Consider the following 24,744-nt stretch of genomic DNA (forward strand, 5'->3'; position numbering starts at 1 on the left):
GATAGATAGTGGAACAGTCCATTCGTTTGGGGTTCAAAGCCTCAAACAATGAAGCAGAGTATGAAGCATTGATTGCAGGACTGAAGCTGGCAGTAGCAGCAGAGGCAGACGAGGTAATAGTCTTCTGCGACTCCCAGCTCATTGTCAGCCAGACAACGAGCGAGTTTGCTGCCCGAGATAAACGGATGTCGGCCTACGCAAAGGAGGTCATCAGGCTGGTAGCCTTGTTTCAGAACTGTCGACTACTTCAGGTTAGCCGAGATGATAACAGCCACGCCGATGCGTTGGCCTACCTAGCTAGTGCAGTACAACCTGGAAAAGCAAGGACGATAATGATCGACTATTTGTTAGGCCCGAGCGTCGAGCCACTGTCCACAGAGCATGAAACAATGTGCGTAGACATGGGACCAAGCTGGATGGACGCAATTGTTTCATTCCTGAAAGAAGGGAAGCTGCCAGACGATCACAAAGAGGCACACAAGATCAGATTGAAGTCGACAAGATTCAGTCTGACAGCAGAGGGGCATCTCTACAGAAGGTCCTTCACTGGACCCCTTTTAAGGTGCGTACATCCTTTACAAGTTAAAGATTTTTTATATGAAATTCATGAAAGAATTTGTGGAAGCCACGCCGGGGGCAGATCACTCGCCCATAGGGCCATTACCCAGGGATATTGGTGGCCTTATATGCAGAAGGACGCAGAAGCATATGTGAAGAAATGTGAAAAGTGCCAGAGATTCGCACCACTGATACACCAACCAACAGCAGACCTGAACCCTGTATCCAGTCCTTGGCCATTTGCCCAATGGGGCATGGATCTTGTTGGGCAACTACCCCAAGCAACTGGGCAAAGGAAGTACTTGCTGGTGGCAACTGATTACTTCACTAAGTGGATAGAAGTTGAACCCCTTGCCAAAATCCGAGATGTGGATGTAAAGAAATTCATTTGGAAAAATATCATCACCAGATTTGGGATTTCAAGAGCAATAGTTGCGGACAATAGAACACAATTTGACAGTAAGCTAATTAAGAGCTTCTGTGCAAAATTCAAAATCAAGAACTACTTTTCAACACCAAGCTTTCCCCAAAGCAATGGTGTCACGACCTGAACCCGCCCCCTATGGGTTAAGGACGTAACCGGCCAGTAATCCTGAGATTACCTACGGCCTCGAATTAAAATAGACATAACCTAACAGAGTAAAGGGGGCCGAACGGAAGCAATAATCAAAACCTTTGTCCATAGACCCGTGCTTATATGCATTTCAAGACAAACAATACTCATATACGTTAATAACCCATGTCAAAAGTACAGTACCATAAAATTCTTTTCAAACAGGATCATCCAACTAAGTCAATCCATGACAGACTATTTACAAATATACATAAAGTCCTTGCCAGCAAGACAAAATATAGTTACATAACAAAGTGGCAAGGCTGACTTTCTCAAAACTCATGTTGTTCCTGGCAGACTTCACTGGGGCTGGGTTTGGACTTCCCTCGGCTCACCTACAAACATATGAATGAGCGTGAGCGATAGCCCAGTGAATAATATCGAATTACATAAGCTATATGAAGAACAACATGCTCCGAACGGCCTTAGGCCCAATGCATATTTCTGCTTAATATATATACACTTATGCAAAATTCAAATCAAATGACTGTAGTCCCAAACATACTGGCCTTTGGCCCAATCAGATTTTCATTCATGTCAAAACGGCCTTCGGCCCATTCATTTACATCAAAATGGCCTTCGGTCCATACATTCGTGTCAAAACGACCTTAGGTCCATTCACTTATGTCAAAACGGCCTTCGGCCCACTCATTTATGTCGAAACGACCTTCGGTCCAGTCATTTCTATCAAAACGACCTTCGGTCCATTCATTTCTATAGTGCCAGACTTTTGTCCACAATCCCAATTAGCAACTCATAAGGCTTATAAGGGAAATAACAATTGGACATTGACAAGCTTTCAAATATCGATGTTACTCACAGTGATCAGCTTGTGGATTCGCCCTGGAGCTTGACCCTACACATTCCATGAACACAAAAGGGTCATTATCAATTCAACCCGTTCTTTAATTCACATATTCCTCTTTAGGCTTTATTCTTATCTCATTAACTCATTTACAATGCTTAACGCATGCTTGAGAGTGCTTACAAGTGAAAGAGAATAGAAAACAAAATACAGAACGAGCATATAAAATTTCAGAGAACAGGGTCCCCGCTCGAGCGTGGACTCCCCTGCTCGAGTGAACCCAAGAGGCCTGCAAAAGTACTGGTTACTTCAAAATTAAGCTCGAGCGTAAGTTAGGGCGCTCGAGCGGAAGGCCCATTTACAAAAACTCCCCACTCGAGCGTGAGATATCCCGCTCGAGCGTACGTCCATTTCTGCAAAAAGTGCTGGGAGCACGATTTCTCCACTCGAGCGGCCCTTCCCCCGCTCGAGTGGAAGTCAAAATTCTGGAAATTCCAGATTGAGTTCTTGAGCTTCACCTCGACTTTCCAGCTACATTACTTGCATGCAATGGCTCAAATCTCAAATATAATCATACCAACATGGCACCAATGCAAGATTATAACATTACGAAGCTCAATCTCTTGATTTATCTACATGCATGTGATGAATTAGCCGCATTCTCAACTTAGACAACACAAATGGCAATCAAAGCATGAGTTCCCTTTAACATTTCACATGCATCATACACATTTGTTTTCAAACATGCACCAACATGCAATTTCAAGGTAAGTCTTTACATGCATGCACATATTAAGCTTCAATTCAACAAATCCAACACAATTTCATTTCAATCTCACTTTTGATCACCAAATTAGCTTGAACACAAAAGTTACAAACTATAATCCAAGAATTACTTACGAAGAAGCTTTGATCTTCTAAGCCTTAGTCAATTCTTGAGCTAACTCTCCAAAACTTCCAAGCTTTAAGCCAAATTAGCACAATTCCTCTCCCTTTCTCTCACTATGGCTGGCCCCCTCTTCCTCCCGATTGTCTAACTCAAATTTGAGTTCATATGAGTTAAAGGGGAGTATAGTGCTATAATACAACATGCCCCACTAACATAATATTTCACTATAAAATATTTGGGCACTTAATTCATCAATTAAATCAATTTAATCTGACCTGAATCAATTTTCAATTAAATTTCACTGTAGGCTCTAAAAATTATGCCAATCACAATGGCGTAATCAATTTCGGGTTCCGTGGCTGATAAGGCCTTCAATTTAGTTTCCAAAGCAGATTATTCAGACAGATATTCCTACGGTGAACAGATAAAACTTCAAATTCACATAATGGCACATAAAATCATGCTAAGCACATAATCATACTCAAATTAAGGACCAATTAGCATACTACGGAACAGGGGTATCACAAATGGACAAGCAGAAGCATCCAACAAAGTAATTCTGGATGGGATAAAAAAGAGGCTGCGGCAGCAAAAGGAAAGTTGGTGGACTAGCTGCCCAATGTGCTCTGGGCATATCGGACTACGCCGAGAAGATCAACAGGGGAATCCCCCATTGGCATGGCTTACGGCACAGAAGCAGTTATTTCGCTCGAGGTCAGCATCCCAGGAATCAGAACCCAGGGAGTAAAGAACCGAACTAATGATGTACTCTTAGCCCGAGATCTGGATCTTCTAGAAGAACAAAGGGAGAAAGCTGCGATTCAGCTCGCAGCGTACTAGCAGCAGCTTGCCAGAGCTTATAACAAGAGGGTTAACCCAAGAGAATTCCAAGTCGGCGACCTGGTCTTGAGAAACGTCGTCAGCAACAAAAAGGATCCCAGAGAGGGGAAGCTTGGCCCAAATTGGGAAGGACCCTACAGAATAATCTCGGTACTAGGTAATGGGGCTTATCGGCTTGAAGATAATGAGGGCAAAGAGTTGCCAAGGCCTTGGAACACTTGTAATTTGAAATTTTTCTATCATTAGAATTCCTTTGTTCTTTTGTCATTTGCCGAAGTAAATAAATAAATATTCAGCTTGGTTTTCTTTTCAAGATACTTGACATTGTCTCTAGAATACATGTCTAATGAGAACCCAAGTAGAACTTATGTTCACATGAGGGGCAGAGAGAGGCGAAATCATTGTTTAACACTTGTTGAAATTTGTGGACAATTTACAAGTAGAAGTTAAACCGAAATCATTATTTAACACTTGTTGAAATTTGTGGACAATTTACAAGTTGAAGTTAAACCGAAATCATTGTTTAACACTTGTTGAAATTTGTGGACAATTTACAAGTGGAAGTTAAACCGAAATCATTGTTTAACACTTGTTGAAATTTGTGGACAATTTACAAGTTAAAGTTAAGCCAAGGTTAAACACTTGTTGAAATTTTATGAAAAAATTTACAAGGTGAAACCAAGGTTATGCCAAGAAAAGTACTTGGGTACTTGCCGAGATAAAACATCAGTTTGTATAACCGAGGTGTGTCACCCCGAGAAGATTGCACGAGGATTGAAGTATATATTAAAAATATGCAAAAATATTCCAAGCACGGAGGCATACAAAGCAAGCATGCAAGCATTTAAAAGCAAAAGAGTTGTTGTATTAAAAACACATCGGCAATGTGAAGAAGTTTACAGTACTTCAAAAAAGAAAAACAAAGTACAGGAAAAGAAGGAAAAAACATAAGGCTAAGACTCCTCAGCAGTAGCAGTTGGTTGAGTTTGAAGTTCAGACGATTGTTGGGAAGACATCTCAGCAGCCTTATCCACCGCGAGCTCGACTTCAATTTCTGCAAGAGTTTCATCTAGGCTCTTGTCGGCAAAGGAAACGACGGCCGATGTCTTTTCAGCCGCAGCATCTTTTGGGACCTCTTCACCCTCCGCATCTTGAGTCAAGTCCAGGACTTGCTCATTCAGAGAAGGGGACTTGGTCCCAGTAGTCTCCTTTGATTTCCTCACCAAAACTTCCTCCTCGGCCTCATCCTCAGAATCAGATTCGTTGTCAGATTGACTGGAAGGTGGAGTTGGAGGGAATGGCAGGGGAATGGCATCGACATTCCTGAAGGAGGAGTCCTCAGGGACATCAAGTTTCTTCAGCAAGTCATCCAACCAGGGGAGAAACCCTTGTTGCATGCTTGCTTGACTTGCTTTTCATAGGCCTCTGTGACATCGGCCATGCCCTGGGCATATACCTTCTCGTCGGCATCCTTGATTTCGGCCTCTTTGGTGGCCAAGGCATCTTGAAGCTCTTTTTGGGCCTGGGCCACTTTATCCTCAGCCTCCTTCAGCTGGGCTTGAAGGACTTTGTTTATTGCCTCAGCAGTACCAACCTTCTCCTCAGCTTCGTCTTTTTCTTTAATAGCGACCTCGGCCTAATCCTCCAGGGTCTTCATCTTGGATTGCAAGTTTTTACTGGTTTTTTGAAGGCTGGAGACCTCCCTCTTCTTTTTGACTAGCTTCTCACGGTTCTCAAAAAATTGCATTGAGAAAGAGTGGGCATGCTGGATGGCCTAAAAGAAAACAAAAGTATTAGAAAATATTCTAAGTATGAAATGAAGAGAAAGAAAGAAAAAGTACCAAACAAAAACACTTACCTGAACAGAGTGCTGAAGCATCAGAGTGTAGTTCTCATACTCGCTAAACTTGGCGTTTCGCTCCAGATCGCCTGGAAGAAGTAGAGCAGTACTAAGGGCAACGCCGACATTGATGTCATCGACGTTATCACTAGCCATAACAGGCTCATCTTCCAGAGTGATTTCAGAGGCCCAGGGGGCATCAGGCTTTTTAGACCCCGAGTTCGTTGCAGAAGATGACCTCGGCCTTTTGGATTTGGTAGATTTGGATGGAAGTGTTTCAGTGGACCTCTTCGCGGGGACAGAGGTAGTTTTCTCACTCAGAGCCAGTTTGGAAATTGGCAAGGTATCCTCAGAATCGATCTGAGGCACCTTTGCCTTTGGCTGAGCCTTTTTGATTCATTTTGGCTTTGGAGGAGGCTGGGTTTATGTTGGCTGAGCGTTAACGTCAGAGGGAATACTGGCTAAGAGATCTTTAGTAATCGATTTTGGGCGGCCCATCTCAGCAGCAAGAACAAGTCGTTGACGACGTTTTTGTTGAGATGGTGGGATCAGGTATGGAGCCGAAGTAGACGGTTGTTCTGTTGGATCAGAAGTTGATCCTTGATCTGGCCGAGATGAGGTAGCAATTGAAGGAGTTGTGGCAGAGGGAGGAGATAGGCTCTTCTTCTTTTTCCTCTTAGGAATGTCGGGAAGAGTTGATTTGTACGTCGGGATGAAATTTAGTACCAGTGGGGCCCTTCGCTTATGAACAGGAAGGTCCAGTAGTTTCTTTAAACTCGGACTTGGGTAAAAGGACTTACGGAAGTCTTTTCCGGGTTTTGGAAGAGCTGCAAGGAAAAACAAACATCAGCATATTTGAAGTGTTAAAGATTTTGAAAGCAAGTAAATGTGAAATACAGGGCTCTTACCATTGCCCTCTACGAAAACTGTCTGAGGAAGAGAGTAGAGGTGGCGGTCCTCATCTGGAGCAAATTCCCAGTTCCCCGAAGTAATAAAGTAATCATCTCCAGCTCCTTTCTTGGAGTCTGGGAGGTCGGCAATGATTTTGTACTCCGTTGACCTCGGCTTGAGGTAGTAAACATAGCTTGTGTCTTTTTTTAGGCCACACATGGTATAACAATACTGGATATCGGCTAAAGTGACCCTAACATTCTCTTGTTTTGCTAAGGCTATGATGCCATTAATAACTCGGTAGGAGTTGATGGTGAGCTACATTGGGTTTAACTTGTAATAATGGATAATCTCGCGAAAAAGAATGTTGAGTGGGAGCCGAAGTCCACACTCGATGAAAGCTACGACAGGAAGAGGTATGGAATCAGCTATGCGCATAATAGAATCGTCCTCCCCAGCCAGCCTTAGATGGACATCGGCAGAGATTTCAAACTCTGTCCTAAAGTGATCTAATTTGGTTGGGGTATCTATCCTATGCTTCCACATACCCATAATGTCGGCCTGAATTAGAAGAGTTGGATTTCAGAAAGAAAGGGGTTTTGAAGGGTTTTAGGGAGCTCAGCTAAAGCTTAAAATCTATGGGGAATCGTTTCAATTTTCCCTAAGAAGACTATCTTGAGTTCTACAAACAAGTCCTACACCTAGATCTATGGAAGCAAAGATCAAAGGCACGAATCTGGAAAAGACACAGAAAAACAGAAAACAAAAGCGTGTTTTAGAATCAAGAACAAGGGGGAACTACCAAGAACACTGTGACAAAGTGTGTGAAAGGGCATAAAGGCAAGAACAGTGGCCAAAGTGCAAACAATATTGTGAACAGTGCGTGTATTTAAGACATGGGCAAAGAGCAAGGTCGTGAAATAGAAGCACACTTAGATATATGATTCACAGATCGAATTTTTAAACAAAGCAGTAATAGCAACAAGTTCAAGAAGAAATCAAGAAACTGAAATAAGAAGGAATAGTGGCTTACCAGAAAAAAATGAGGCCGGTGTAAGGATCGCTGAAACAGTGAAAAACCCGCCGGAAGGGATGAACGGAACGAGTTGCAGAGCAAGGAGCACTTGAATAATGGAGGATTTAGAGAGAAAAGCTAGAGAAAGAGAGAACAACAGAGACAATGAAAAGTGAAAGGGCAAAAAACGGAAACAAATTTTGTTAAAAATTGGAAACGGCGGCAAAAAGGCCATCAATGCACCTAGGAGGACGGTTTTGTCAGACAGCGCACGTAGGCGCGAGACGGTTTCAGGCGCGTCGCAGGTACGATCCAATATAGGAAAGACGCGTGTCGTAAACAGTTGAATTATTGTGTATGACAGCTCATATGCGTAAAAGAGTTCTTGAAATTCTTGTTCTTTAACGAAGACATGTCGGCTAATATAATGATCTCGGCTGAGATACTGTAAACCGACGTACTGGAAAGAAGTACCTATATATAGGTTCCATCACCTCAGAATGCCGAGGTAATAGAACCTAGGGGGCAGTTGTGGGGATATACTTTCTGAGTACCAACACGTGGCTAAGGTGACGCCGACGTGTCAGCCGAGGTGCCATGTGTCATGGTCATGATGCCAAGATGATCTCAGCTAAGTCGAGGTTATCTGCGAAGATGTCAGAATCCGAGATAAGCGGATAAGGGACAAGAGTCCTAGAATGAGAGAAGACTTCAGTTTGGAAAAGGATAAGACTCTTAGAGAGTTTATCACAATCCTACTGGGAGTCCAAGATTAGTAGTAATCCTAAGTCCATTAGAGATGGGCTCCTATTGGGACTAGGATTATGTTGGCTATAAAAGAAAGGCACCCCCATGGGTCTAAGGTACGCAATTTATATTTTGAATAGTGAGTTTAACACTATTGATTATCTTTGAGAGATATACTGACTTGATTGTCGGAGTGCCCCCGGCTGGACGAACCACCACCAGAATATTCTCTTTCTGTTGCAGGTTAGCCAGGTGTCATCTATTCTGCCAGTGTTCTCCAGCTGAATACTGAGTTGGGCAGTGTGATCAGAAAATCACTCACACAATTTGGAAATGGGTCCAACCTAGTTGTCAAAATCCCTGCTGGTCTGCTAAAGAAAGTTAGAGAACCATAGAAGAAGTGCTTAATCGTAAGATTACTAGGGAAAAACATTAGGTATAATCTGTTCGTTACCCGTATACAAAGATTATGGAGTCTACAAGTGCACTTTGACGCTCTGGATATTGGAAATGGTTTTTTTATAGTTAAGTTTGAAATGATGGAAGATTACTTCTGTACGAGTAAGAAATAATCTTCTCGTATAATCTTGTTGATCAAGTCTGCGCTCTTCCAAACGTCGTCGCTTTACTCCCTGAAAACACAAACGTGAGCTAGCCGGCGGGTGTGTGCCGGATACCTCTCTAATGCCTAAGTCAGCAAAATAGACAAATAGACAAAAGCTCTGTGTATTTGGGAATCAAAGTTGTGTTACCTCTCCATAGGTGATGTTGTGAGCTTTTATAGGTTCCGCGTGGCACAATCCTAGTAGGACTCTTATTCCTCCATGCAGAGTCCTTCTAGGAATCACACTCCTGAAAGATAATGCTTATACTTTAACACCCCCCTCACTGCTTAAACCAAGTGAGATGGTTTTACCTCGGTGGTATGTCAAAACGACCGAGCTATCACAGCCATGCTTTACTGGCTGAAATCACCGAGCTTTACCTAGCTCGGTTCTCCCCTTCGCTGCGTGTACCTCGGTTTCTCTTGCTGAGACCGTGCTAACCATAGCGTACTCAGACCGTGCTACTCAACAGCAAGGTCCTGAGTAGAATCCAAAAATACCTCGGCTCAAGATGGTTTGACCGAGTTAACTATCACCGCACCGACTGTGGTGACCGAGCTAACCACCAAGCTCTTTCGGACCAGGCTATCTGCAAGGCTCCTCTGGACCGGACTAATTACAAGGCCCTTTTACTCAGCCCTTCTTACCGTGGCTTACAGAATGGCCCATTACCCAGCTCAGCCCAATTTACATATAAATTACCCTCTCAACTTCAAAGTCTACTCGGGTGGACCTTGGGTTGTTATGGATCATTATGTTATTGTGTGTAAATGGCAACATGACTTCAAATTTGATGAGGCTGAAGAAGACACAACTGCCATTTGGGTCCATTTTCCAAATTTACCTATTGAATACTATGACAAGATTCTATATCATATTGCTAAGGCCCTAGGCTAACCCCTAAAGGTAGATATAAACACGGCTATGGCTGCCAGAGGAAGATATGCTCGTGTATGTGTTGAAATGGACCTACAGAAACCTTTAATCTCACATTTAACCATCGATAAGTATAAATATATGGTGGAGTATGAGCATGTTCATCTTATTTGCTTTTCTTGTGGTAGAGTGGGTCACCGAAAAGAGAGGTGGACAGAGTATCCGATGACGGTGCTGGAGAAGATGAATAAGAATTTAACAAATATACAACTAGAAACATATGGGCCTGGCCCATCAAGGCCCAGTGGGACAGGCAAGGAAAGTGGGCTGATTGCTGTTAATACAGATAACTTTGGGCCTTGGAACACTGCATCTAACAGAAGGAGGAAGCCTAAATTAACTAAGCCTAAACGCAGAATAACCCAACATAAGGGAAACATGTTTGAAGTACTACAAGAAGAGCAAACGCAGCTGGAAATTCTCAATGCACCACAGGAGAATGCATCTCTAAATGTAGAAGCTATAAACGAGGTGTTAGGTAGAGTAACTAATGATAAAGCCCAAGGCTCAGTAGAGAAACAAGTAGACATCAAACAGGCAATGGAGTTGGACCAAGTCCAATCCAACACGGCAAGAAACAAAGCTAAACAGAGGCTAGTGATAAAGGGGCTAGTGAAATAGTAGTGGGAAAGCAATGCATCCAGTCCAATAAGAAATTGAAAGGGATAAGCACTAGTGCTAGAGGTGTCCATTCTGATCAACTAACTGGTCACGCTAACCATCTTATCAGTCACCCTAGCAGTCCTCTACTAGAGAAAGAATCAGCTTTAACTCTTGACAGCTCCCACAAACCCAAACATCGTAAACAACCAGATCTATTCGAAAGGGAAGATGGAGGAAACAGTGGAGGAAGTTCCAATGGTGAAGCATCGAGTCGATCAATTCAATGCTTTGATATTTTTAGAACCAGGGAAAGAAGTGTATCACCACGCAAGAATCGATTGGTGGAGAAACGAAGTGAAGTTGTTGATTTAACCGTGGTGGGAGACGGATGCACACAATGTGAATCACATTGTGCTAGTGAAGCCATTGGCCACAGTACTGAAAAGCTTGAAGCTGGTCAAAGATGTCTTGGGCCTCACTAAAGAGGTGGAAGTACCACAAATCAAGATGTCATCCATGGATATTCTCCTTTGGAACTGCATGGATGCTAGAAATGTTAGATTCAAGAGGAATCTGAGAGAACTTGTGAGGATTCATAAGCCAACCATGATCATTCTACTAGAAACAAAGGTGGAACTAAACACTATGGGTATGTACTTTAATCAGTTGGGTTTCCCAGCTTCAACTCATGTTGATCCGATTGGCCGTAGTGGTGGAATTTGGGTGCTATGGGATCCTAGTCAAGCTAATGTTCGAGTGACGGAAGCGAACTCCCAAATGATCACGGCAACCATCTCAAGACAAGATTACCCAGATTGGGTGCTGTCTGTGGTGTATGCTAGTATGAATAGTAGATTAAGGGATGAACTCTGGGAAGGGCTCAAATCTTTGGCCCAAAATACCCACAACCCTTGGCTTGTAGCAGGTGATTTCAATGACTGCTCTAGTTTGGAGGAAAAGCGTAGTTTCTCAGTCACACAAAATCAAAGCCAGAACTCTAGCCAATCTTGTAGGAAAAGCAAAAGGTTTGCAGATAGAATCAATGCATGCAACCTGATGGATATGGGATGTGTGGGGCCAAGACTAACCTGGATTAACAACCGTAAGGGGTGGGCTAACACCATAGTTAGACTCGATCGGGCTCTTTGCAATACGGAATGGCGTACTCTTTTTTCAGAAGGATATGTTCGTAATCTCCCACATACTTATTCAGACCACTCTCTACTAATGGTCCTCACCCAAGGTAATCGTCTAAATTCTTCCCCTGTTAAATCATTTAATTTTCAAGCTGCTTGGCTTACCCATGATGGTTTTCGTAGTATTGTTAAGGACCAATGGTTGCATTCTATTCAAAATCATCTTCTAGAAAATCTTGAATCGTTGGCCATTTCGGCCACAGATTGGAATAGAAATGTCTTTGGAAATATTTTCAGGAAAAAATGGTGGCTATTGGGACGGATTAATGGCATACAAAATTCTCAAGCTATTAATTACTCCCATAATCTCCATTGTCTGGAAGATGAGCTAATTTCTCAATTCAACGAAGTCCTCTACCAAGATGAACTAGGGGTGGGCAACGGTTTATCCGAACCACTCAAACCGCCCAATCCGCCCAACCCGCATATAAATGGGCGGTTTCGCAAACATAATGCGGGCGGATGCGGTTTGAAATATGACAAATTTGCGGGTTGCGGGCGGGTCGCGGTTTAAACCCGCAACCCGCAAAAACCGCCTGCACTTTAATTATTATTATTTTTTTTTATATACCAATTTTGTAACTTTTACAGGAGCACCATTATATTCTCTATGACACTAGGATCCTTATTTTTAAGTATTTCTCAACTTTCTTAATGCCGTAGAATTATCAACTCCTAAACTTGGTTTCTTATATGATTTTCATTGGTGATTCATCCACTTTTTCCTAATAAAATTTTCCTTCTAATGGTCGATAGAACTTATAGTTTGATTATCGATTACTGAACTGGCAATTCTAATTGAGTACAACCTTTAATGCATTGATATATATTTTTTTCATGGCAAAAATGTTAGTGTAGGGTCTCTTTGTTTTGGGTACTTTCATTTAATGCATTGATATTCAATTTTTATTTGTAAACTCATCAAAAAATTGTTATCACAAATATATAAAATGAATCTGATGTCTAAATTCACTAGGAAAAAAAAACTCGAAAATTAATTTTTAAAGAAAAAAGTGTAAACCGCAAACCGCCCGCACATTTGCAAACCCTATCCGCACAAACCGCAAACCGCACTGCGGGCGGTTGCGGGTTAACTTTTTCCCAAATCGCATAGATGCGGGCAGGTCAAAACCGAACCGCAAACCGTACAAAACCGATCCGCGAACACCCCTAAGATGAACTGTCATGGTTTCAAATTCTCGTGCTAACTGGATTACCCAGGGAGAGAGGAACACTAAGTTCTTTCATCTGTCTACCATTATTAGAAGAAGAAGGTCCAAGATTGAAGTTCTAAAAAATGAAGCTGGCGTATGGGTGGATAATCCTACTGAGTTGAAAGAGATGGTGAATATCTATTTCCAAAACCTCTTCACCTTTACACCAACTAGCTCGCTCCACCACTGGAATAACTTGGCTTGCCATGTCAGCCCGGAGGACAATCTTGACCTTGTTAGAAATATCACTAATGAGGAAGTTTGGCTAGCTGTTAAAAATGTTAAAGCTTTCAAAGCCCCTGATAGGGATGGGTTCCAAGCCATTTTTTATCACTCTTTCTGGGATATTGTTGGGGGGTCTATGACTGAGTTCGTACGCAATTGTTTCTCTTCTAGAACCATCCCGCCTGATATTAATAGAACTCTTATAGCTCTCATACCTAAAGTTGAAAACCCCGAAACTATCCAGCAATTTCGTCCTATAAGTTTATGCAATGTCACATATAAAATCATTACCAAGATCCCAGTAGGCAGATTAAGACCTCTTCTTAATACTATTATCAGCCCTAATCGGAGTAGCTTCATTCTAGGGTGATCTACAAGTGATAACATTATTATAACTCAAGAAGCCATTCATACTTTGAGGAAGATGAAAGGTAAGTCAGGGTATATGATTTTGAAGATTGATTTGGAAAAGGCTTACGATAACATTTCATGGGAATTTCTTGAACGAACTCTCAATGAGTTCAACTTTGATCACAAGTTTATAGAGTTGGTGATGAACTGTGTAACTACCTTGAACATTGCTATTCTGTGGAATGGTGAACCTCTTGATGAATTTAAACCTAGAAAGGGCCTTCGGCAAGGAGATCCTCTATCTCCTTATTTGTTTGTCTTATGCATGGAAAGGCTTTCAAACTTGACAAACAAAAAAGTAGAGGCTAAGGAATGGAGGGTTCTATCCATTTCAAAAAAAAGGCCTAACATCTCTCACTTATTCTTTGCAGATGATTTAATTCTTTTTGCCAAAGCTGATGCAGTGAACTGTCACACCATTATTGAAGTGCTGACTGAGTTTAGCATGATATCTGGGCTAAAAGTTAATCTCACCAAATCCAAACTCTTTGTTTCCCCAAATGTTGAAAGACGAATGGCTAAAGAGCTAGGCAATATGTGCGGCATTCACTTAACCCAAAACCTGGGAAAGTATCTCGAAGTTCCTCTTCTCCACTCTAGAGTCAATCAAAACCAGTTCAATTCCATTCTTAAGAAAATGCAAAAAAGACTTGCTGGGTGGAAGACTGCTGTTCTTTCATTGGTTGGGAGGGCCACATCGATTCAACCAGTGACTAATGCACTCCCAGCATACACCATGCAAACGGTGGAAATTCCTCGTAAAGTGTGTGATGAGATTGATAAAATCAATCGGAACTTCCTATGGGGTGATTCTACAGAAAGAAAGAAATTGCATCTTGTTAATTGGCAAATAGTGTGTCAAAAAAAGAAAGATGGTGGGCTAGGAATTAGAAGGGCTAGGGATCAGAACCTAGCCTTACTATCCAAACTTAGTTGGAAATTGTTGAATGAAAAGAAGGGCCTCTGGTTAAAAGTTTTAAGACAAAAATGCTTGGGTAACATTTCGTTTCTTAATAAGAGAAAAAGTAGGGCAGCTTCGCATATCTGGAAAGGTATTTTAAATACTCGTGCCCTCCTAACAAGAGGGATGCAGTGGACCATTGGTAGGGGCTCTAAGGTGAGAGTTTAGAAGGACTGGTGGTGTGGTGATAAGGCTTTTTCTGAGGCTAGCATCACCCAAACCAGTCAAGCCAGTGACTCTGAGGATATCACCGTAGACTCTCTATTTGATGATAATGGGGATTGGAACCTGGATCACATTTATAGCAATTTCTCCTTGCCTATTGTTTTTGAGATTCTGAAAATTCAACCTCTCAGAAATAATGGTGGTAAGGATGCACCAAGATGGAGGAAATCCCCTAATGGGGATTTTTCTACATCTAGTGCCTATGATCTTATTATGAAACCTCAAGTTTTGGAGGGTGATTGGAATTGGATTTGGAAACTAAAGCTTCCTCAGAAACTTGAGAGTTTTATGTGGTTAATTCTGCATGGAAAAATCCTGACTAATGAGCTGAGGCACAAGAGGGGCTTTGCTGAAAATCCCAATTGCTCCTGTTGTGACACAATGGAGGACCTTGACCATTTGCTTTGGGTCTGTCCCAAAGTAGTGAGTGTGTGGCAGCATGTGTTTAACCCAGATTGGTACTTGAGAATTAGCGTAATTCCTTTTAAAGCTTGGATTAGATTGAATGGGAAAGGAAGAAGCTCTCAACCTCAGCTTTTTGTTTTGTTTCAGCTTTTCAGAGCCAACTTATGGCTTTTAGCTTTGAAAAAGTTATTTTGGACTGTTTGGTTAAACTTATTTCAAACAGCTTCTGATTCTAACAGCTTATTTTAACTCAAAAAAACTGATTCTGAGAAGCTGCTCACCCCTTGCTTCTGATTATCTTCTGATTATTAGCTTCTGCTGTGGACATGTTAATTTATGGTTATACTCTTAAATTTTTTTATTTTTTATTTTTTTAAAAATAGAAAAAGAACTCAAATGGACTATATATTATTATTAATATTTTTTATGAGAAATGTAGACAAACAAAAAATAAAAATTAATTGAAAAAGCTATTTCACAGCTTATTTAACAAACACTACTCAGCAACTTAAATCTATAATCCAACAGCTACACCAAACATGTTAACAACTTCTGATTAAAGTCATAATCTATAATCTGTTAAGGTATAATCTATAAGCTGTTTTAACAGCTACACCAAACGGGGCCACTATGGATTATCTGGAAAAATAGAAACAAATTGATTTTTGATAATAAACAGCTGTGCTGCCAAGCAAGTGTGAAAACCATTTTTGATTATTCTTAAGAAATTAATCAAGCTTTTAACTTTGTTATTACAGCACCTTTACAAATCAAAAACTCAGTTATATGGTTGTGTCCCCCTGCAGGAAGAACTAAACTTAATACAGATGGCAGCCTCAAAGGCAAGCATAACAATGGAGGCTTTGGAGGCTTGTTTCGTGATGAGAAAGGAATGTGGATCAGCGGATATTACGACAGGTTGGAGAGGTGCACTAGTTTGGAGGTTGAACTCTAGGCAGTATACAAAGGCCTCACAATCATCCTACAAAGAGGCATGAATCAAGTAATCATCGAGACGGATGCGGAGCAAGTAGTGCAACTATTGAATGAAGAACTCGGTGAAAAATGCCCTTTCTGAGGAATTGTGGAAGATTCAAGGATTATTCTAAGGGGATGCGATTGCTCCATCCAACATGTCCGCAGAGGCGGCAATATCTGTGCTGATGCTTTAGCTAAATTAGGAGCTAATCAACCACTTGATTTGTTTATTGTAAATGATCCACCAGACGAAATCCACCATGCTTTTGTTGTGGATATGCTGTACCTGGATGGGAATGATGGGGATTAGTCCTTTGTTATTTCTGATGTACCAAAAAAAAAAAAAAAAAAGAATAAAAACTCCCCTACTATTGCTTTGCTGCTCACAACCACGCAACAAACCCCTCAACTTTAAGAGTTTTTTAATTTAAAAAGAAAGAAAAAAAGCTAAGTAGATTTTAACTTAAAAGAGAGAAAAAAAAATACTAACTAGAAGATAATTAATAAAAAAAAATCTTGAATTTTCTTTGTCAAAGTTGATTTTTTATTTTTTTTTAGGTGGACTTAGATTAGGTTAATTTTTTTAAAAAAAAATAAGTTAAATATAAAAAAAAAATTTACTACGACAAAAAAATAATAATAATAAACAATTTTTTCGTTTAAAGAAGGAAACAAAGTGCAGAATGTCTTCTTTTCAACTGCTATTTGCTATTAAGAATTTATTGGTCTCTAGTCTACTTTGTGAATTGGGCGATATTGTTGGGTTTATGGAGTCTATCACGATTTCTATTTCAATAATCTAAATCGTTGAATGTATAGAACTCGTCGTGTACTTTATCCTTGTAAAATATCATGTTAATCGCATATTGATAACTACTTGATCGAATCATTGTTTGTCAACAATTTATTTTGAAAATTATATTTACCATTGACAGAAATCTAATCCGATCAAATAGCTATTGATATCTGATCAACGTGATTTTTTACAAGAATAAAATACTCGATGAGTTCTATACATTAAATGATTTAGATTATTGAAATAGAAATAGTGATAGACTCCATAAACCCAACAATATCGCCCAATTCACAAAGTGGAGAGAAGTTTGGCCCAATTTATTAAGTGGCGAGTGTCACAATTCTTTCTTAAAGTCAACATCGAGAGAAATTTTTATAGGTTAATAAGGTACCACGTGGCATTATCTTTTACCAATTACAAATGTATATATTCTTTATTATTTTCCAAATGCTTAACATAAATGTAATAGACTTTATTGTCAAAACTAATCACAATAATAAAAAAATACCACATAATATATATCCTATCTATATATAATACCCCCCCAACTACTTTTAAGATGGCGTGTTTCTATCTATGACTTTCAAGATTGACAGAAAAAGCCAAAGTAATTTGGAAAATAAATATTGTACCCTTGCAAGCGAGTGATTTTTATACGTGGATAGAATATATTCATGCAGTACATTTTACTATTACCATTGGTGAAACGTAATGGAATATGGGTTATATTGTTGAATGTTTGAGAAACACTAAGGAGCATACATATTTGTGATTGGTGGAAGAATAATACTACTTGGTATCCTATTAATATACAAAACTTTTTCCTTGCAAGTACATAAAAGTAAATAATTGGAGTTATTTTCTTTCATTGTACTGTTTAATTTGGGGACTATCAAAGACTAGTTAGATACCTCGACAATTAAATTTTACAGAGAAGAACGTCATAATCTATTATACCGAGACTCATATTAAAAGCATATAAATCTATTTTTAAGTATAATTGTACTTAAATTATTGTCCAATTGTATTTATGAATAAATAAATACAATAATTTTTATTTAAATAATTATTAATTTTGTTGTTGCATATAATTTTACAGGACATGATCCTTGTGGTCTACCCACTCACCCAACGCTACACATTCTGGATTGCATGTCGATTGTTTCTTAGCATAGAAGATCCAAAGGAAGTTGATAGATTCTTGGAACATTTCAAGTTCTTGTCATAGGGGTTAGTATCAATCCCAGTGGACTTGCTAGGGACACCGTTTCATCGCTCCATCAACGCGTCCGAATACATCAGAAAGGAGTTCCAAATGAGAATCATCAAGCAAAGAAAGATTGACTAGATGGAGGCACTACAAGAATTAACACTTTTGTCGACCAAAAAATTGGTCGCTAAAAGCCCATTTTTGGTCGGGAAAAATTATCCGCGACCAATTTTTTTGGTCGCTACTTTGGTTGCCAATTGAGGGTCGGCAAAAGTAATTCGCGACCAAAATTTTGGTTGGTCGGCAAAAGTTGGATTTGCCGACTAAATTTTTAGTCGCTAAATATTTAATTACCGCGACTAATTCATTTTGTCGCTAAAACACTTTGGTCGCGAAAAGTGATATTTTCCCGACCAAATATCTTAGTCGCCAATTGACACATTTCGCGACCAAAAAGTTTGGTCGCCAATTGTGACATTCCACGACCAAAAAATTTGGTCGCCATTTGTTACTTTTCGCGACCAAAACTTTTGGTCAGCAAAAGTGAGTTTCCACGACCAAGAGTTGTTTTGGTCGGCAATAGATGTATTTTTTGCGACTAAAACTCTTGGTCGGCAATTGTCATTTTTGCGAAAAAAAAATATTTATTTGTCGCGACTAATAAATTGGTCGCCAAAGCAGGAAAACCATACACCTGTAATTCCTAATAATTCATTCAATCCATAATAAACCTATAATTTTAAAGCATCATTCAAATTAACTGAATCATTAACATTCGACACAATACATAATTCATTAACATTCGACACAATACAACTATTCTAAGTTTTTATTCACCAGTCACATCCATCTAGCATAACAATTTGAAACATAACTATTTGTTATCCATGCGCAACTATCAACAAATAAAACTACTAATATTTGTTATCCATACACATCAATCCAAAAATATTTAATCCTCTAAAAGATGCTTATACTGCCAAGTAGTCTTGTACAATTTAGTTTCGTGAACTTGTTAAAAAATATGTTGGGGAGGGTGCTCGTCTGGTTCGTGAACAGACATGATTGATTCTGGCCTTGAACCCTTAATTGAAGTTACTCTCTACCCAAACCATGAAAAAAATCAATATCTTTATTATTGTTCAAAAAGAAAATAACTTAAACAGGGTAAGAACATACCGAAGAAACAGCCCTATTTCCAGCCCGTCGGTCACCATTACCATTAGAGCTAGATTTCCCAACTTTTGATCCACTTTTCAATGATGGCCCCATCGATATTGTTTTAGCCACTTCAAATGTTTCTGGGAACAAAGAAAAATTATGTCACTATGAAATAGCACTACCGAACAAAGATAATAAAACCTCAACAAACTTCACTACAACATACCTTGAAAAGCCCCAGAGTGCTTCAGTCGTTCAAGAACAATAGCTAAGGCAGGTCCTTGAATATCTTTCAAATTCTTGGTCACCTAGTCATGTAACAAGACAATAAACTCAGGAGTTTTGCTAGTTTTTTGACAAAAACCAAAGGAGGCACCAAAAATTTTTGTCTACACACTGTATCCGGACCACAGACTTTGAAAATTTCACCAATGCATACTTCAGTTGCTTTACGAACATCTGCTGATTTATCCTATATATAAATGCAAAACCAAGCAATTAGAGCTATAAACAACCCCAAAATAAGAAACAACCAGGAACAAAATAGTGAACCCAACTCAACCATACCTCAAATGGTTTTTTTTCACACTCAGCTTCAAGTGCACTTAGAAGAGCAGGTTTGACATCTGAAAGAAATCCCTTGATGTCTGCAACAACAGGTGCATCTTAGAATTCTTATCCTTAACTCAACATATCCCTAGTTTTCACAAACCAAATGACAAGTTACCTGGACCAACAAACTTATGTAAAGCACCAATTAGTTTAATAGTGGCATTTCTAGTGGCAGCAACACTGGATTGCAAACCCGTATCTTTGCAAAAATCAATTAAATCCTATAAACATGTACATCATATTGAGACAACTAGCTGGCATAATAAAACTGCAACTTAATCAAAAAAGTTATCTAGCCAGATTTGTTAGAGACAACTAGCTGAGCAATCAAGCCCCTAGAAACCAACATTACTCCTGGATGTTTAACAACCTAATTACTCACCATGTAGGCAAAGAACAACACATTTTTTTGGAAACTTGGATGCAGTAGAAGCTATGTGAGTGACAACATCAATAACCTGTTGCTGTACCTGCAAATTTCAGTACACGATGATTAATAAGCTAACAGCCATAACAACCCTGCCAGTAAGATAAGCAAAAAAGTTAAATACTTGTATCCCCTCCACCTGCTCTTTAAGTGAGACAATGGCTGCAACAACAGGGGGGGTTACTCACTATACATTCAAGCATGAAGTGAAACACTTGTAACATGTGCAAAACTAAAAAGGTATAAACTATGTGCAATCAAAGAGACATAAAAATTAGGGGACAAAGTCCAACCACTTTACGATACTATAATCAATATAAAAAGATGAAGTTAACTTGCTGAACCAGTACCACCAAAGCAAAACATGCAAACTTCTAACAAAACCACAACCACCGTATATAGACATGTGACACACATCTCCTCTGAACATAGAAGGTCATGAGAGACAATTTTGGGCAAGAGACTAAACCGATAATGTATACTTTGCCAGCATGCCATTGCAATTTTTTTTTTCTTTTCGGTAAGCGCAACCAAAAGATAAGAACCTTAATAGTTCCACTATTAAAGTACTAATATTTTAATTTTTATCCTCCTTTTAGGTGTCATTGTCAAATCCTACTCCAACACAAATACAATTCAATGATTGCTAATTGGAGGTTGAGCAGTTATATCAGACACTAATTACTTCTCTAGGTAGCATATCTTACAAATGATGAGTTATTGAAGACCTAACAGGAACTTATTCAGGCATAGTTAACTATTAAAGCTCCATTCCCTTTAAATGACCTAAAATTTGCAATTCACCTAAAGTGGGCCCTTCAGCACAATAAATATTTTCTTACTTTCCAATTTCCCAATAGGCAATAACATAGCATATAAATTCGAGGAATGGCACAAGTGACGTTCCATACAGTGGTAAACCCAGCGTCATAAACTTTGACGCTCTTTCATTCTTCCTTTCATGATCACCAAAACTCATGGTACATGTTCAAGAGAAATCAGAAAAACTAAGTATAAACATTGGACATGGAGAGAGAATAACCTTCCAGCCGTTCTTTCCATACAGCACTCTTCAATTGTGAAACACTATCAGCATTTATAAGAGAACCTAATTTTTTTGGGAGAACAATCAATTTTTGTTTATAAACATTCAATCCAATATCTATCAATTTGAAGTATCACTTAAACTTACTCCAAGAGCTTTAAATAATTTCTCAATTTAAATGCAATATTAAAAGATGCACAATATAGAGCTATTCAAGGACAATTATTTTGCCCTCAAGCTGTTTTCCCCTGTATCTGAATATCTTGAAAACAAAATGCAGATCATCTAATAAAAAAGAAGAGCTTTATGTTCTTAGTTTATCCCAATTCTCATCTACCAAAACAGTAATGCTAAAACCATACCACAAAGTTACACACCAAATCATATCAATAGAATCAGTGAGCCCACACACATATCATTTCCAGTGCTAATTTTCCTAGGGCTCATTTACATTTCCTGCAATTTATTTCTGCACCAATTACTTTCACTTAGAAAAATAAGAAACAAAAAATACCAACAAAAATAAAAACTATCAGCCACCAAGAGACACACGACCAGTCAAGCAAAGATCAAAATTGACAATTACTGCATAAAAAGGTTTCTGGTATAAATAAAATAAGCAAGTTTAACTTAAAAACAAACAAAAACCCCAATTACCCAAGTCAGTTCCCAGGGGAAATGAACTATAAGTTCACAACATCTACAATAACCTTAAAACGACACAATCACCTCCTTAGATGTGAGGAAAAACATGATACCTCCATATGCAGATTTGCAATTTGAGCTGCCCAGCAGCACTGACAAAATCACTTGGAACTAGAAGAAACTTCTTCAGAGGAGGATGTTTGGCCCGCTCATGTATGCACTCTATCAAAGATTGTAATTTCACAGAACCGTCCTCATTTGTTGCTATGAGATCATAAGAAAACCCTAATATATAAATTATTTTTTCTAAATTTACACTGAACACTAATTTCCCCTTTATATAAATAGAGGGAACATTTTGTAGGCAACCAAATAGAGAAATTAGAAAATATACAGAACAAGAAGGATGACAATATATATATATATATATATGTATACATCCTACTGACTTGGCTTTCCAAAATTCTCTTCACGCTCGCTACACATCCTCCACCCAAATCACCAGTGTCAACCTATCTTAATAGAATAAAACCCTCCACCTAGTGCTCCAAGCTCAATAACAAAACCCAACTCTGCTAAGCATTTACATCAAGAAAATAACCCTTGTGGCAATAATAACAAGATAAAGAAGGATGATGAGAGAGGACACTAAGCCCGTGAAGTTACACTGACTCCCCGAGTCAGTCCCCTCTCTCTTCTAGAAACAAAACCCAAATGCCTTCTTAATACAAGAATGCAAACAGACCTCCCTATTCCTTCACTTGTAAAATATGAGAAACATTTATCAAAATAAGAAGCATTAAATAGGGCCAACCGTGTCACTGCCTATCAAGTAATGAAATGAAATTTGAAGCAAAACCTCTACATAGATAATGCAAACAAGCCATCAATCCAGTAATCGGATCTCACCCTTCTTGAGGTAATTCAAAACCCAAAATTTTAGAGCAAATCTTTTTGGGAAATCAAACTTATTATAATCAACCCAAAACATTCTAAAAAGCTTCCAAATTTCAATATTGATAAAAGGGGATACCTTCCTCCGACGATTAAGCAAATTGTCCACAACCAGATATTTACATCATAAATGGGATAATTCATCGAATAATTTATTAAAATTCTTTAAACAATCATCCAACAAAAAATTCAACAAAACCCAAATCAGATTCCCAAAATTGGAAATGAAACAAGAACGATCTGCAACAAAGGATCTAAACCCAAAAATACTAATTGATCGGTCAAAACAAAAGAGTCCCATTACAGATTATGAGTTTCAAAAGTGATCGGAACCTTTGAATGAGTATTATAAAGAACAAATAAAAATCACGTGGAGAAAAGAAACAAAGAGGGAGAAAAGAGACAAATCAAAATCACCGTGTCACCGCTGGCTGCGGAAGGGAGCGAAGCAGCACAGTGCAAGCGAGAGCGAACAGAACACAAAGTCGTGAGCGAATTTAGGGAATGAGAGATCGAATTCAATGCTTTTGATCTCTGAGACTCGCCATTGAAAGGTCGTGTGAGTTGAAGAGACACGGATTGGCAATGAATCGGACGGTGTAGACGACAAATAAAGAGTGTTGTTGTTGTTGTTACAGATAAAGTTGACTCCATTGGAACAGAGCTCACAGTGCTTCACCTCTGCTCAGCAACAACAGCCAACGCAAAGGCGATGACATCGAAGACGAAGACTGCAGTCAGTAAGATCTTTGATGCCATTACAATGGAGTTCATCTTCACACACGCCACAGATCTAGATCTGTACCTTTGCTTACTCTCTCTCTACTATGTGTTTTCTCTCTCTACATATAGATATAGATATATATATATATATAGAGAGAGACAGAGAGGTAGACTGGAGTGCTGGTGAAGCAAAGAAGTTTGAGATATATATCTACTGAAGCATGTAGATCTTAACTGATCTGCAATGGAGCTCAAGATGGACAGAGCGAAGACCTACGATGGAGCTTGCGAGATGGACAGGGCTTTTTTTTAATTTTTTTTTCTGTTTTCCTGGTGCAAAAATTTCAATTCCCACCTCTGCGTTTCAAATTTCCCACTCAAACTTTTGACGACCAAAAGACCATATTAGTCACAGAAAAGGTACCTTCGCCGACAAATTTTTTTAGTTGCCAAATCTCAATCAACGGCGACTAAAATATTAGTCGCTAAAAGTGCTAATTTGGTGACTAATTTTTTTTAGTTGCTGAAAATAAGTTTTTGGCGACCAAATTTTTGGTCGCCAAAAAATATGTGACCTTCTGCGACCAAATTTGTAGTTGGTCGGCAAAAGCATACCACTTTCTGCGACCAACTCATTTTTTGGTCGCCAAAATATAACCTTCTGCGACCAATAATATTTGGTCGCCAAAAATAATGATCATTCGCGACTAATTAATATTTGGTCGCCAAATGTCATTTTTTTTGCCACCAAAATTTTTTTGGTCGGCAAAAGTGGTTAGCAAATGTGTAAATTCTTGTAGTGAGGGGAAAGCATCACCAACGCAAGATATATTGTCCCGCATGTTGCTCATGGCGGATGAGGATGGCAAGTTCACGAAGGAGAGTGATATTGCAGATAAGATATTGGGTTTGCTTATTGGTGGCCATGACACTGCAAGCTCTGCTTGTGCTTTCATTGTCAAGTATCTTGCAGAGTTACCTCACATCTATCAAGGAGTTTACAAGGATATGTATGTTCTACTTAATTTGACCTTCTCAGGTGCCTCTAAATGCAACTCTCAAAAATTAATAATGCCATTTTGGAATTGAAATGATCTGAATCCACTAGCTAGATGTATGTTTTCCTCTAATGTGAAACTCATTGTACTCACATATACATTTGACTTCATATTTTTTCTGTGATATTCATTGTATATAGATGTGAAACGTTAGTT

General features: G+C 39.2%; 1 long non-coding RNA gene and 1 pseudogene across 1 annotated transcript; one reads left to right on the forward strand and one right to left on the reverse strand.

Moving 5' to 3' along the window:
• LOC114293183 (cytochrome P450 716A75-like) overlaps positions 1-24,742 on the forward strand; it is a 33,948-nt pseudogene extending 9,206 nt beyond the window's left edge.
• On the reverse strand, positions 18,980-19,497 carry LOC114293181 (uncharacterized). Its single transcript, XR_003639989.2, has 3 exons — positions 19,351-19,497; positions 19,143-19,264; positions 18,980-19,065 (listed from the first exon to the last, which is right to left on the reverse strand). It is a non-coding gene; the product is annotated as an uncharacterized LOC114293181 (long non-coding RNA).
• Positions 24,743-24,744: the final 2 nt, after the last annotated feature.

Source organism: Camellia sinensis, chromosome 13, assembly GCF_055761805.1.
Source record: "Camellia sinensis isolate YWXY chromosome 13, ASM5576180v1, whole genome shotgun sequence".
In the NCBI taxonomy this organism is placed as follows: Eukaryota; Viridiplantae; Streptophyta; class Magnoliopsida; order Ericales; family Theaceae; genus Camellia; species Camellia sinensis.